Here is a 14,308-nt window from a genome sequence, read left to right as displayed (position 1 = left end):
GCAGACTTCATGTACTCATAATGACCCCTTTCTTCCACACTCAGTTTCAGAATACAGTCATATCCAGTTGAGGCACTCTGCTTAACAAAAACATAGCCCAATCTCTCTTATCAACATCATGAATTGCACAAGCAATTTCAAACGCTTCAATCCATTGGAGGATATCTGAACCCTCCACAAACACACCAACCAAATCTTTCATAAACTTGGTGGCTGGGAACCTGACACTCTCACTGGGTTTAGCTGAAGTCTTCACTCTAGCTTTCTCTAGCTGGATTCCCTGACATTCAGTGTCCTTGTCTTTGAGTTCAATATCCCTATTCTTCAGTTCCACTTGCTGTTCCAGCTCCTCTTTCTTAAGTTCAGCATCTATTTCCAACTTGCGGTATTCAAAGGCCAATTTCATTCTTAATAACTCAAGCTCCATGGAATTGCTGGGGTTTGGAACAGAGGCAGCAGGAATGGTGGCAATCCCAGAAACAGATTCAGCAAACACCCCAGGGGCAGAGTCCACATTGGTTGCTTCACCCCCCTTCAAGAGTTTCACAATCAGTCTGGTAGTCCACCAGGGCAGCTATCACCTCAGCTCTAGACCTATCCAATTTCCTGGCTTCACAAGCACTCTGGAGATCATCTAAGCTCACCCTAGTCAATTTACCATTTGCAATAGACTCCATTGCTTGTAATGCAGTTATTTTGGACACAACTAAACCTTAATTTAATCAAGTGCAGATATTTTGTAAGTGGCACGGTTATACACTGATTCTTAAAACCATAAGCATCCCACCACTGCCACCAGTGTAAAGACTGGAGGGGGGTATCTGTACTTCTGCTCTCTATATGGTAGAGGAGAGGAACAGAGGACCCCAGCCAAGATTCTCTATTATTGCTACGTGGTTGAGCACTCAAGGCCTAGCTTCTCAGGAGGTGATGCAGGCTGGTTCTTAAGTACAGTCTTTATATAATTAATATTCAAGGTTATGTACACTATCACAATAACTCACTTTGTGCTCCGAAAATCAACAATGATAAATATATACAGTTCTAAAGTGGTACTATAAATATTATCAGATCCCATTAAAGTGCATCAACTATACTGTCAAAATGTCACACAGATCAATAAAGAGGAAACCAGCAGTAGAGAGAGGAAGGAAAGCAAGGTGTTTGAACAATTGGCAGAATACTGGCCTCTACCAACTAGGCACTATTCTGAGTTGAGATCCCCCTACCTGGGCAACCTTTAAAGCAAGGATGTATCACAAGCCCAGTCCATATATTGTTCTATGAGTGTTATTTCCCTCTACAATAGTTCTACAGCCACAATGTACCTGGAATTGTAGTGTTCGTTAATGGGAAATCGACGGCCCTTCTTGAGTGCCCTCCCTTTAAGGCAGGAGTCATGGGTTGTGAAACGTCTGATGGAGAACAGAAGGGCGTCAAGTCGCCAGCGTCTCTGTGGTCTGTAGGTGGCGGGAAACCCACCGGCGGATGTTCCTCCACGCGTCGACGGTTGGGCTTTCTCCAGCTGGATAAAGCGGAGCACCGATGCAGACGAGAGCGTCCTCTGATCAAATGAAGTTCTTAGGCAAACGGGAGCATGGCGGCTCCAGTCGGCGACGGTGGTCATCGACAGTGGCAGACAACAGTCCGGGCGCTTCTCCTTGGGATTCCGCGACAGTCCCCATCCCCGGTCGGCAGCCTGTCGTAGGTCTGTCTACCAGGGAACTTTGGCAAAGATCAGCTGGTGCACACTGGTCCCTCGTAGCTCGGGAAGAGGGCACCTTACCAGGTCCTCTCTAGGTCAGTCCTTGGAGACACAGCAGCTTTCAGATCGACGAAGTAGAGCAGCAGCAAGACTTCTCTTCCAGCAGGGCTTCAAGGTTAAGCTTCAGTTGCAACTCCAGTTTCTCTTCAGCTTCTGAACACAAATTCTAGAAGTGAGAGGCCCCCAGATATACTAGTTGATCTCCCATTCATTCTGCTGGGTCACACTCAGGCAACCAATCGGTCAGAAGGGCATTCATGCAGGCAGGCATCCAATCAGGTGCATAGGACATTCAGGCCATTCACTTCTCTCCAGACACTCACAACAAGTTATGTGTATTGGGACAAGTACCCAGCCATTCAACACTAAACACTGCATTCATACCAGTTTTGGGCGGGGCTGTCTCAGTCATTGTGTCAAATACCAGATACTAGACACCCACAACATAGAATGCGCATTCGTCACACACTCCATTCACTCAGGTCCCACCCACAGGGTGTACCCACAACATACAGTCACTGGGAAGGCTCCAGCCAGTCTGGCCTGGACTTCACAACAACACCATATATGGAACTTCCACCCAACAGCCGGTCAGGGGGAAGGGACAGAGTCAGGGCTTCCCAGGACTTTGGGAAAACAAGGTAACAGGCAATAGAAAGCAAGAGGACATAAGGGCCATCTTGTTTCCTATCAGGAATCAACTGTTCCTAATGGCAGGGCCTGGGTATCCCAAAATGAAGGAGACACAGAGCACCTGTCATATTCAGCATGGAGCTGCCACCAGCCCATACCCTGCTCTGTGGGCCACACGCAGGTGCCCAAAAACATGCACTCGGGGCACAGGGTCGTACCCCGACCCATGGGTGCCATAAGGGTATCCCATGGGTCTGTTCACCAAACCAAAGAGAGAGCTGCACCGCCAGGAGTCCCACATGAACTCCTGTGCGGAGAGCACAACAGAACACACGATAAGAAGCAGTAAAGGACAAGGATACGGAGGCCCTGTCCCTCCGATGCATTTCCAGCATCAGAGCTACCAGGCAGGGGTGCCCACTCTCACTGCTATTATTTATCTTAACGAGGGAGCCGTTGGCTGTGCTACTGAGGTCTGATGATAAACTTTGTGCAATTATAGAGGAGGATCATGAGAGCAATATCTGGTTTTAAGCGGACGACCTACTAGTGGCTCTGTGCGCGCCTGAATCTGGAATTCCACTTCTAATGCAAGATATTCAACAATTTTCTGTGGTATCAGTTTATGAAATAAATTTGGATTAATCTGAGCTACTCCCACTAAATAACTTAACATATGTATGCGACACACCTACAATCAATTTCAATTTAGTTGGTGTCCGGACAAGATGAAGTATTTGGGTATCTGGATAGGACCGGAGGTGGTGAAATTACCGAAGATGAACTTTGAAGAGATACTGCTGAGACTTCGATCAGATTTGGATAGAGTGGGACTCTTGAGGCTATCCACATGGGGGAAAATCAATTGTATTAATTGTGTGAATTATCTCCTTTCAATGCTTCCTGTCAAGGTACCAACGAATATCTTCAAAGAGATCGACAGAATCATGCAGAAATTCATATGGGATGGCAAACCGCCAAGGCTTTCGTTATGAAAAATGCATCTTCCTCAAAAACAAGGCGGCATGAATCTGCCTAACATTCTCGAGTATCATCTGGCATGCATGGTTAGACATTTGTGTAAGGTTGTCGGCACGTAGGAGGAGCAGATAGCTGATATAGTGTGGGAAAGCAATGCCTTATCACAACTGTCTCTGAAAGGCTTTACTGAGGACGGTGACAAAACTGTCCAATGGGTTAAATCCATTGACTGCATTTATGAGGGAATGCTGGTGTTACATTTCCAATTGCGTTGGGACCAATCCATACTTGTTCCGGACGCTTCCATCTGGCTTAATCCAGCATTAAGATCACAAGGGAAAGTTCTGTTTTGGCTGGCTTGGTTTCTGGCGGGAATAAAGTACATCAAGGATCTGGTTGAAGGTGATGAATGTATCCCATTTGTGCAGTTAAGCCGCACGTTTGACATGGGTGAATGCACTTAGGCGGAATATAGAAAAATGAAGTAAATCATCACTGTGAATATGGAACCATCGTAGATAACAGCTCAGGTTGCAGCTTGGGCAGCTTTAGAAACTTGCAAGAGTGCGAATCACCCAGCCGCTACTGTGTACGGAATATTGAAAACATGTTGCAAGGGGGATCCGGAAGTGGCAAACGTTTGGCCTGAAGAACTGAGTGGAGTGATTGAAGAGGGTTACTGACTAAGGTGCTGTGGCAATGTGCAACTGATGAGCATGGATTGGGGCTTGATAGCTTTGCAAACAAAACTCCTCTTCAGATCTTATTGGACGCCAGGTTGCATGTTCAAAAGACACCTTTTGGAAAATGAATTGTGTTGGATGTGCAAGCAGGATAGGGGCACTCTAAGTCATCTGATTTGGTTTTGTCTGAAAACTAAAACATCCTGGGAGGGGTCTGTGAAACACTGGGCTTAGTCTTGTGTTTTACAATCCCAATGTCTGTGACCCTTTTGGTGCTTGGAGATACATCTTTGTTAGAGGATATTCAATACAGTAAATAAATATGGCTCCTACGGGCTTGTATGACAGCGAAAAAGATGATTTTAAGGTCCTGGAAATTGTCTGCCTCTTTTTGCATCGATGATTGGGTGGTTTACCGTTTCTACCTACGAAAGGGCAATCTACAAACAAAATGGAGATACTGACAAGTTTATGGACATATGGGGAAGTTTCCTTGACGTCTATGGATAATGTGACCAAATAGGAAACATGTACTGTTCTGTTTTATCAGAATTCAGTGTTGTTTGCAAGGTATTCTGTTCAGTTCTGCATGTCCATATAGGCCATTGTCATCCTGGCTATAGAAATTGTTGTTGTTTTGTGATCATTCATGAGTCACGAGCTTACAATGAATTACTGTTGTCATATATGATAATATTTGGTCTTTTATACCTTCTTCTTCACCTCTTTTTCTTGTTTCTTCTGCCTCTTCTTCTTCTGCTGCACCGTATTATATATATATACATATCTTGCAGATTTATAGTTAGTTATGAAATCTGTATGCTGGTCTGTTTTATTATTCGAACTTGATATTTGTCATATGTTTACATAAACTGTGTGTCTTGGAAAAAAAAGAAATGGGGCAAGAAGAAACAATTCTTTGAAACAACCAGATGTGCTGAGGAGAACACAGAGCAATGAGGAAAAGTGAGACAATGGAGATTGCCAAATAGAATTCCCAATTAAGTACCTTATTAATGCCTACAAATTAGTTTTTGCAATGTGTTTGGAATAATTGTAAATGTACATTCCTTAGCTGTTGCTGGGGTAACAGTACTAGGCAGCACTGCTGTGTGCACGTACACATACGTCCACCTGGTGCAGAGTAAGTTGTAGTTGTATTCTATTCTATACTTCGCATGTTTTGTATTTTTAAGGCAAGGAAATGTGTTATAAGTGAATGCATTTTAGAAACAGACTGCCCGCTCTAAAAGGACTCCTGCCCTTGCGCATGGACTAGAAGCTCAGATGCATGCATGAACCATCTATCACCTCAAAGGCATCTGATTTGAGGGGTGTTTGTCTTACATTAAAGCTCTGACCGTCAATCTCTTCAAACAGGCTATGCCTTCTTGTATTCATCCTCGATATCGGATAATGGAAACACACCAAAATGAATCCCTTACCTTCCTCTTGGTGCATGTTACCCCAAGAGGTCGTTGTTGACTCATTTCAAACAATTTTCTTCTCAAAATAATGTGTGCTTCAAATTTCTCTACACTGACTTCTCTGCCCTTTCTCTCATTCAACATTTCAACTCTTGGCCCAACGCACTAAAAATACTCTTCCATGTGTTGTAAAACATCATCCTGTGCCGCTCACCCATTCTACCACTGCGACAAACTACACATTTCACCGTAAATTATCCCAGATTGCAATTCTCAGCCACCTTACATTCTGCCTCATGGTACATGTCTTCTTCGGACACTGATTTTCTGGACTGAAAGTTCTCTTCCATCCCTTGTCTTTCAAACAACATGTTCAACAAGAGAAATTTGGGATAAAGGCATGTTTCATGCCAATTGAGCAGTGAGATTGTTTGGTATCCAGTGATAAAAACGCTGGAAAAAAACATAGAGGGTGATTCGATAGTTTTTCAAAGGCACTATCCTACATTTTCCCCAAATATTCGAGGACTGGAGTTTGTTTATATAATTGCACCAGTCCTAAAATATGTTGGGATGGGAGTTTAGTGCCATAAAAAAATATTGAGTCACCTTTTTCCAGCAATCACATCACATATAACCAACCGATTGTTTACCCTCAAAGCTAACAACGCAGCTACTAAATGTTTGGGAGTGAGGCAGAGCTCGGAACTTTGCTTTGCTGTTTGTTTTTGCCGTGCGTGCAGACTTGAGTCTGCTTTTCATATCCTTTGACTGCGAAAATGCCATAGCAGGCAGAGCCTCAGCGGAGTGAGGCAGAGCTTGGTACGTTGCTTTGCTGTTTGTTTTTGCCGTGTGTGCAGACTGGAGTCTACTTTTCATATCCATTGACTACAGAAATGCCATAGCATAGCATGTATAATCATGGAGTATCTGACGAGTGTCCGGTGTGGCAGTGGACAGAGAAGTAGAGGATCCCATTCCGCTGAAAGGGAAGGTAAAACGGGACTGGGAGAGGAGCCCTTTTTTGTCAGTTATAAACACACCTGTGACTGCATTATCATCCCCACTGTCCATGCCGTCTACCCGGAAAGACTGATCCCTCTGTTGAAACCCGCTGATATCGACATGGAGTACTCAGACAAACTGTTAGTTAAAGGGGGTCCGGGGAACAATGCTCAATGCCAACATGGGCAGTGGAAGCATTCATCCTGCCTACAACCTAGACGATCAAATTACTAAAGTGCCGACAAGTACCTGCCCATTCACAATCAAAGTACACTTTGGTTCGAGCACTGCAGACTATATTGACAATCTGGTCCTGGCTAACAAAGGAGATCTAAAGACACAAGAGGAAAATACAACGTCAGTAAAGCCCATGATGGGTCCCACCCCCTCAACAGGAAAGGTCCTAGAGTGGTCCATGAGTTTGAATGAAAAATAACACTTGCAAGCACTAGTGCCCGATGAGGATGAGGCAGGAACCAATGGTGAGGACGTGAACAAACAGTTGGAACTAAGGACAGAAAAATGTAACATGAAAATGGTCGAGGTAGAAGCAAGACTGAAGGTCTTGACGAGTAAAGAACGAGCTACCCTAGTGCGGTTGAGAACCCCGGAGGAACTAAATCAACCGTACAAAAATGCAAGCTGTCAGATTGTGGGCTCCCCCACGAAAAGAAAAAAAATCCTGCACGTGGCGCCTGAAAGGTTAGCAGAGAATTCAACTACAAACGAACAGCATGCAAAAGCTCTCACTGATCCTTTGGCAAGTCTCCCTACAAGATACACTGTTAAATGAAGTAAACAAAATAACGATCCTGAGGGAGTAGGTCAACAATCAGGAACGTGGCTCCCACAGATGAGGGGGTTTCCGGCAAAACATAAAGGGCAGACTTATACATGCACTCTTGAAGAACGCCCATTCAACGTCAGGTGGAACGGATCAAGAAATTTTGGACGAAATCCCGAAATCCCTTTAGAAACATCAAGAGTCATGGAAAGATCTAATGTGGACTTCGACTTAGATCATTCACTCGGCTCTGGGCCGCATCTTCAAAATAAAGGACATAATGTAACAACAATACTAAGAGAGCAAACTACTCAGACATCTGAATCAGGACAAGAAGAGCTAGAGAAAAAGAGAAAGCCGAAGACGTTGAAGGAGTCCTCAACAATGACAACAGAATGCCGCAACCACTGGAGCCCGAGTATAGATGACTTGCTTAGACTGCGGGGCCAGCAAAATGATAACTTCTTGCTAGTATCAACAATGACGGCAATGCTAGCTCCGTTTATGAAGTTATATGAAGACTGTGCTGGGACCCTCAAAGACCATTCCACTTTTCTGGCGAAGGTGCACGCCAAAACGATCTTTGTAGAAGGCTTTGTATCCTCATTACAGAACAATATGGATAACAGTACAGCGAGTGTCTCCCAACTTATCCATGACATACTCGAGCCGATCATGAAGGAAAAAAGAGACAGAAGAAAAGTAACAACGGAGGAGGCCCAACCGGATGGACTAAGCAGCATCTCATAAACCTCACATCCAGTTGGTACAACAAAAAATGTGAACAACATAGTAAAATAAAGAACTGGAATAAGCAGAGAACCAGATAATGGTCTTGGAGAAAAAACAACTTCCACCCCGCCATTGCTTCCCGTGGAGATCATAGTTAACTTGAATGACATTGAGAAACCGTGGTCTAATCAACTCCAAGCTAGAGCTTTTGCGAGAGGAGAAAAACAAAATCAACACGTTACACAAGTACATGAAGAAAGGTCCCTGCCAGAGGAGCAAAACCAACTGAGAGCTCCGAGCAAATACTATCCGGTAGCAGAGTCTAGATTGTCTGATAAGCCTCCTCCTAAATCTAGAGAGGCTATGAAAACAAGGCAGGTACCTCAGCAAAATGAACCTTCATCAGAAAGGATCGATGTGGACAACACAGATTCAGAAACACAAAGAGAGGTTAATGAAAATTTCAAAGAATCTGTGAAATCTTCACGAAAAAGGGGACAAAGGAGGAAAAAAACAACCGGTGATTGCAATAAGACCTAAAAAGTTGGAGGAAAAGGGGAAAAAGGAGACACAATTAAGAACTTAGCACCCAAGAAGCTCAAGAACCAAACGTTACCATTGAAACAAAAATCTAAAAAAAGCTGGACCTTTATCAAAAACCTGACCCTTTCGAAAGATCTTAATTGTACAAAAAACTTACCAGTGGAAACATTGGGTATGGAAAGAAAGGAAATCATCAAAAATAAAATGGATATACTGGAGTTATCCGAGGACGGTATGTCGGAACCAGACTTAATGGACCTTTCGACCTATTCTATTTTGGAAGCGGAAGAGAGGGAGTCTGACAGTAAGCAATCAGAAAATAGCACAGACAACGATCAAGAGGAAGAAGAAACTCATGAGGAGAGGGAAATAAATATATCTAACATTGACCTGGCTGTCTCCTCAGCGGAGCGTAACAAGGACAAGGGTCCCCAACTCCAACAGAAAGAAAACTGGGGCCGAACTTTAATATCAACAAACATCAAATCACAAATAAACAAAGTAGTAAACAGAGAAAACCCTAGAAGGAGGCTGAATACTGATAAGTTAAGCACCGAGCTGAGAGATATATCAGAGGGAAGAAAACAGACACCAGAGAGACACTCATACGAACGGCCGCAAGAGAGCTCACTAGGACAAAGGAATAAGAGATCTGCTTTGGCTTGACAGGGAATTGAGGAAAGCACTCGCACCTCTGACAAGGGAAACAAGGGACGACAGTGTACAAACGACAAGCATGAGCTCCCCTCCTACCAACAAGGACTTAGTCTGGAAAGGATGCTTCATTTTCACTATGGACTGATCTTAAACAGAGCGAATGTGGTAAGATTGATACACCACATTCCCGCGTTGAGATTGATTACCTCAAAAGATCTGGCCATAGCCGAGTTTCCGGACGAGGCTCGTACAGATAAAGGTTTCTTACATACGGTCTCAGGATTAGTAAAACAACTCTTGCTGGATGAAGCACATCACTAAAGGCCAATTGGTATTTGACCTATGCGAAGAAAGTTATGAGATACCGAAGGAGAAGGAGCAAAAACGCAGGAGCCCATCTACTGGTGCATCTAAGCAAGAGCCACATAAATACACTAAAAATGTGGCACTGTTAAGGAAAATTATCACAAGGGACAGAGGCCCAACCAATGTAAGAAAATTGAACAAAGAGAAAGACGATGATGATGCCAAGTGGAAATGGTTGGCAAACCTTGTAATAGGAAAAATGCAAAACCAATAATGTCTAAAGGAAGCTCCAGTAGGGTTATGGGCTCTGGCCAGTTGGAATACTAGAGGACTTGGACATTTGTTTAAAACAGGAGAATTACAAAAGGAGGAATTTAAAGTCATATGTTTGCAAGAAACGTGGCTGCAGAAATCCCCACGCTAGAAGGTTATTGGGTTCTGATAAATCCAGCATTGAAAGGACCGAAGGGAAGACCCATGTCTGGATTAATGGTCGTCATTAAAAACAACTTGAATTGGACCTTGTTGTATACCTCGAATCCCACACCATATATTCAGATGGTGGTTCTAAAGCTAGAAAAAGCTCCAGCGGGCAAGCAGAGAGTATCGATACTGCTAAATGTCTACTGGAAACCGGCAAGCTCAATAAATAACACCTCACCAGACGACATAGCCGCCTTACTAGATGAACAGAGGGAGAAACGGCAAGACCCATTTCTTATAATCGTGGGTGACGTAAATTGTACATGCTGGATTCTGGAAACCAGGCTACGGAACACAATTTAGCATCTGCAATGAAAAAAGAAAAATGCATTATATGGTGGAGAAAAATGATGCAATCAAAAGACTGCACAATACTGAATGGAACGAATCAGGAGGACATCCCAGGCAAACCAACCTGGAAGGGGGCCCATTCTGCAGAAATATTGGACTATGTATGCACCTCGACTAATTTGTCAGGCATCATTCAAGTTTAGTTTAGTTTATTTATTTATAGAGAAGCTGGAAATGATAACAGCGGCCAGAGAGCACAATATACTGAAACTGACGTGTAAGTACATTAGTAACAACATCACAGTCACTTATGGGAAACTGGTGATGATAAATCTGGGAAGAAACAAACTGAGAATACGACCAGATAAAATCCCTGTGCTCAATTCAAATCTAATTGACTTGATAACTCTTCTTCAAAAACAAGAGGGCAACCATAGGATCGATTACGTTCCTTTGTTAACGGAATATAGAACAGACGGGAAATCAGGAGGTAACAAACCGAAAATGACACACCGTCATGCCTACGACATAATGATAGTCAAAAAGAAGAAAATATTTTTAAAAAGCATTACCCGGTTATAAAAGAATCTACTGCGAGGAAACTCAAATGCGATTCAAATACTCAAAAAAAAATAACATAATTGCCTCTATTTGCACACAAAAAACAATGCTAAATCAAGACTCAGAGCAGATGTTGCAAAACATTTAAACGAAAAATACTACTGAAATCTGGGCTTTTATCAACAAAATGGACGCACCACAAGAGGCATTGATGGCAAACCCAATTACTGCGGTGGCGTGGTGTGAATTCTATACCCAAATGCAAGAAAAGAACAACATTGAAAGAGTATGAAAGGTGCTCATTACAAACGTTGAAGAGGTACTGGATATAGAAATAGAGACAATTGAGAACATAATAAAGAAATTAAAAAAGTCCAGAGCCCCAGGTCCTGATGGGTTGACTAACGTAATGTTGAAGAGCAACACATCTGAGTGGGCATTATTTCTTCACCACCTTTTCAAATACATCCTCTGGGGCAAATAAATTCCTACCTCATGGAAGGCGCTGTGGTTGTGCCAATATTTTAAAAAGGGCTAAGAACAAACCTGGACAATTATCGACCTATAGCCCTACTGGATGTGGCCGGAAAGGTTTTCGTGGCCACACCGTTGAAAGCCTTAACCACATGGAGTACAGTGTCAGGACGTAGAGATCCCTGGCAATCAGGATTTGTTAAGGGTAGTTGGACACCCTAAACATTTTTCTGATCAAATTATTAAAAGCCAGAACAGTTAGAGATAAGGCCCAGGAAATATTTGTCACCTTCATCGACTTATCAAAGGCGTTCGATACCATCAGAAGGGTAAAATTGTGGAACAAACTCGAAAGATGGTGATTGTGGAAAACATGAAAGATCTATACTCTAACACGGTGATCAGGGTAAGGTTGGACACATCAAATATGCATCATTACGGGTCTGAAACAAGGTTGCCCTCTGGCACCTGAACTTTTCAATCTTTTCGTCTCAGACGTAGATGAGGCTTTTGAGCAAACAAGCTGCTTTCCCACAAAAGTTTTAGGGACAACTATTGGGAGGCTGCTATACGCTGATGATATAAAGTTGATTGATCAGACCCCAGTAGGATTGCAGCGTCAGCTGGTTGCGCTCCAGGAATATGTAGACACCAACAATTTAACAATCAATCGGGACAAATCGAGAATCTTAAGGTTCAGCTTAAGAAACAACAGCCGCAAAAAGACCAGGTTTGGATGGTTCGTAAAAGGGAAAAAACCTTGGAGGTTAAATCCTTCAACTATCTGTGAGTCTGCTTCAACAACAGTAAGTGTGAAGCTCCAAGAACAGCGGCGCCGAGAAGAAAGGCAATCAATCTAGCGTCGCAAGGAAAGGTCTTGCTACAAAGATATTGTAAATTCACTCTGACTCCACTGGTGACCTTCTATAAAATGAAAGTGGTCCCGATTATACCCTACAGAGCCGGAACATCATTTTTTCTACCAACACAAACAAGGCCCATTTTAGAGGGTTTATTTTGGCGGTCAGTGCTTCAACTTCCTAAATCATTACCAGTCCAAATTATAAGGAGAGAACTGGCTCTGACTTCTTTAAAAGCCATAGCGGAATGGAAAATGATCCAATTCTATCGTAAATTATGGGAGGAGAATTGTACGGTGGAGGTTTCCAAATCCTTAATAAAGCGCTGAAAGACAAGTCAGATGAAACATTAAGGGAATGGCAAGTAATCTGTCAAGAAATCCTGGAGGATTCACCTGTATATTTTACCCACAAGAGAAATATCACATCTGAGAAAGATGGGAAGTGGAGATCCCACTTGCAGACTGTGTTTAGAGCCGGATGCAACAGAATCTCTGAGACATTTGATTTTAAGGTGCCCAGGATCGAGAAAAGAACGAGATCAATGTCTAGGTGACATCTTGGAAAAATATCAGGCTAGAGACTCTGATGAGTGGTGGCAAATTTTGATTGAAGGGGAAAAAATGAACATTAATTTGGCTCAGATAAGACTCGTTATAACAATTTTTAAGAAAATAGACAAATTACCCCAGTCAGAAAAGGTGGCAGACGAGGCATTTGGATCGGAATTAACTGCCCTGAGTCTGCCATAGCAAAACCGGCTAAGAGCTCAGTCGGCAGAGCCCAGGTCTTATTTGGATGAGAACTGCTCCAACTTTCCTTTTCTTTTACATTTTTTTTCTCTCTTCCTTGCTTTTATGAAAATGTGCGTTGCTATTTGCGATATGGGAAGGAATGGGCTAAAGCTTTTCGATTTTGTAAACCATTTTGGCCTGTGAATACAAAATAAAAAAAAATGTTTGTGAACCTTCCTTATCACAAATCTATTACCCCACAAAAATTTCTGTAAGCGGTCCACAGCGAAAACACATGTCGCGACTGCATGCAATCACAGATAGAGCCTTGTTACAGGTACAAATGTACATGAAGCAATGGCCTCAGTGCTAGCAATCACAGCAGCAATGGCCACTTTTGTTGCATAAAAATCCCAGTCACCATCTCTGCATACATGGTGTCAAAGCACTTTTCACTCTCATGCAGCCATTCAAACAGAGCATTTCACTCCTAGACTGTGTTTTAGGGATTCTGTTTAGCCAAATACACCATTTATAAATTTGGAATAAAATTCCTGAAAAACTTAAATAAGAGCCCAGTTGTTCCTTCATGATCGTGTGCTTACCGGTGCTTCTTTAGTTGTCTAATGTAGCTTTTCCTTGTAGATCTTAACCCGAAATGTAATGCCTTAAACACCCAACTTCCTCTATGGCAAATATGCACCTTTGAACCTTGAGAGTTAACTACTTGATTCTTCCCAAAACGTCAATCAAATTTAAAATGTGCTCTCAGAGTTCCTTTCCTACAGCAAGTCTGGTCAGCGTTCAATGATTTATATGTCTATTTGTCGTGACTCTGCAGGCTCCCTGTGTCTTCTCTCACTCACTTGTCTCGCTCACCCTGTCATGTCTTGTTCTCCCTCGCAGTGTCCCACTGTGGCCTGTTGTGTGATTGATTGGTACAAAAAGTTTTCGTTCGGAACTGAAGTTTTTCCATAAAAGCAGCACCAATCATTGAGCAACAATAAGCTTAATAAAATGCATGCCATATGTACATAAAATCAAAACAAAGGTCTAAAAGGTCTAAATGCATTATTAAAAAAAAAAGAAATAAACACAGCGGTCATTTAAATGAGCATTCCATGTTTAAAAATAATCAGATATGTAATTTATATAATTAGTAACCGGCGAGGGACAATCAAATTGTTACAATCAATCTGATTGGCCCTCACCAGGGCTTTACCCAATCGGCAATCCCTCTCCCAAAGTTCCTTTCCTTTGTGTCCCCGGCATGGAGTGTGGCAGCCGCTCAGCCAATGAGGAGGCTCGAAACGGGGTAATCCCCGCTACGAGCAACCACATGGCTGGAGGGTGGCCATTCTCCCCCGCCGGGGGTCAGGTAAGTGTTTT

This window comes from Ambystoma mexicanum, chromosome 2p (genome assembly GCF_040938575.1).
Source record: "Ambystoma mexicanum isolate Mex_15411 chromosome 2p, UKY_AmexF1_1, whole genome shotgun sequence".
NCBI lineage: Eukaryota > Metazoa > Chordata > Amphibia > Caudata > Ambystomatidae > Ambystoma > Ambystoma mexicanum.
This window is presented reverse-complemented; position numbering follows the sequence as displayed.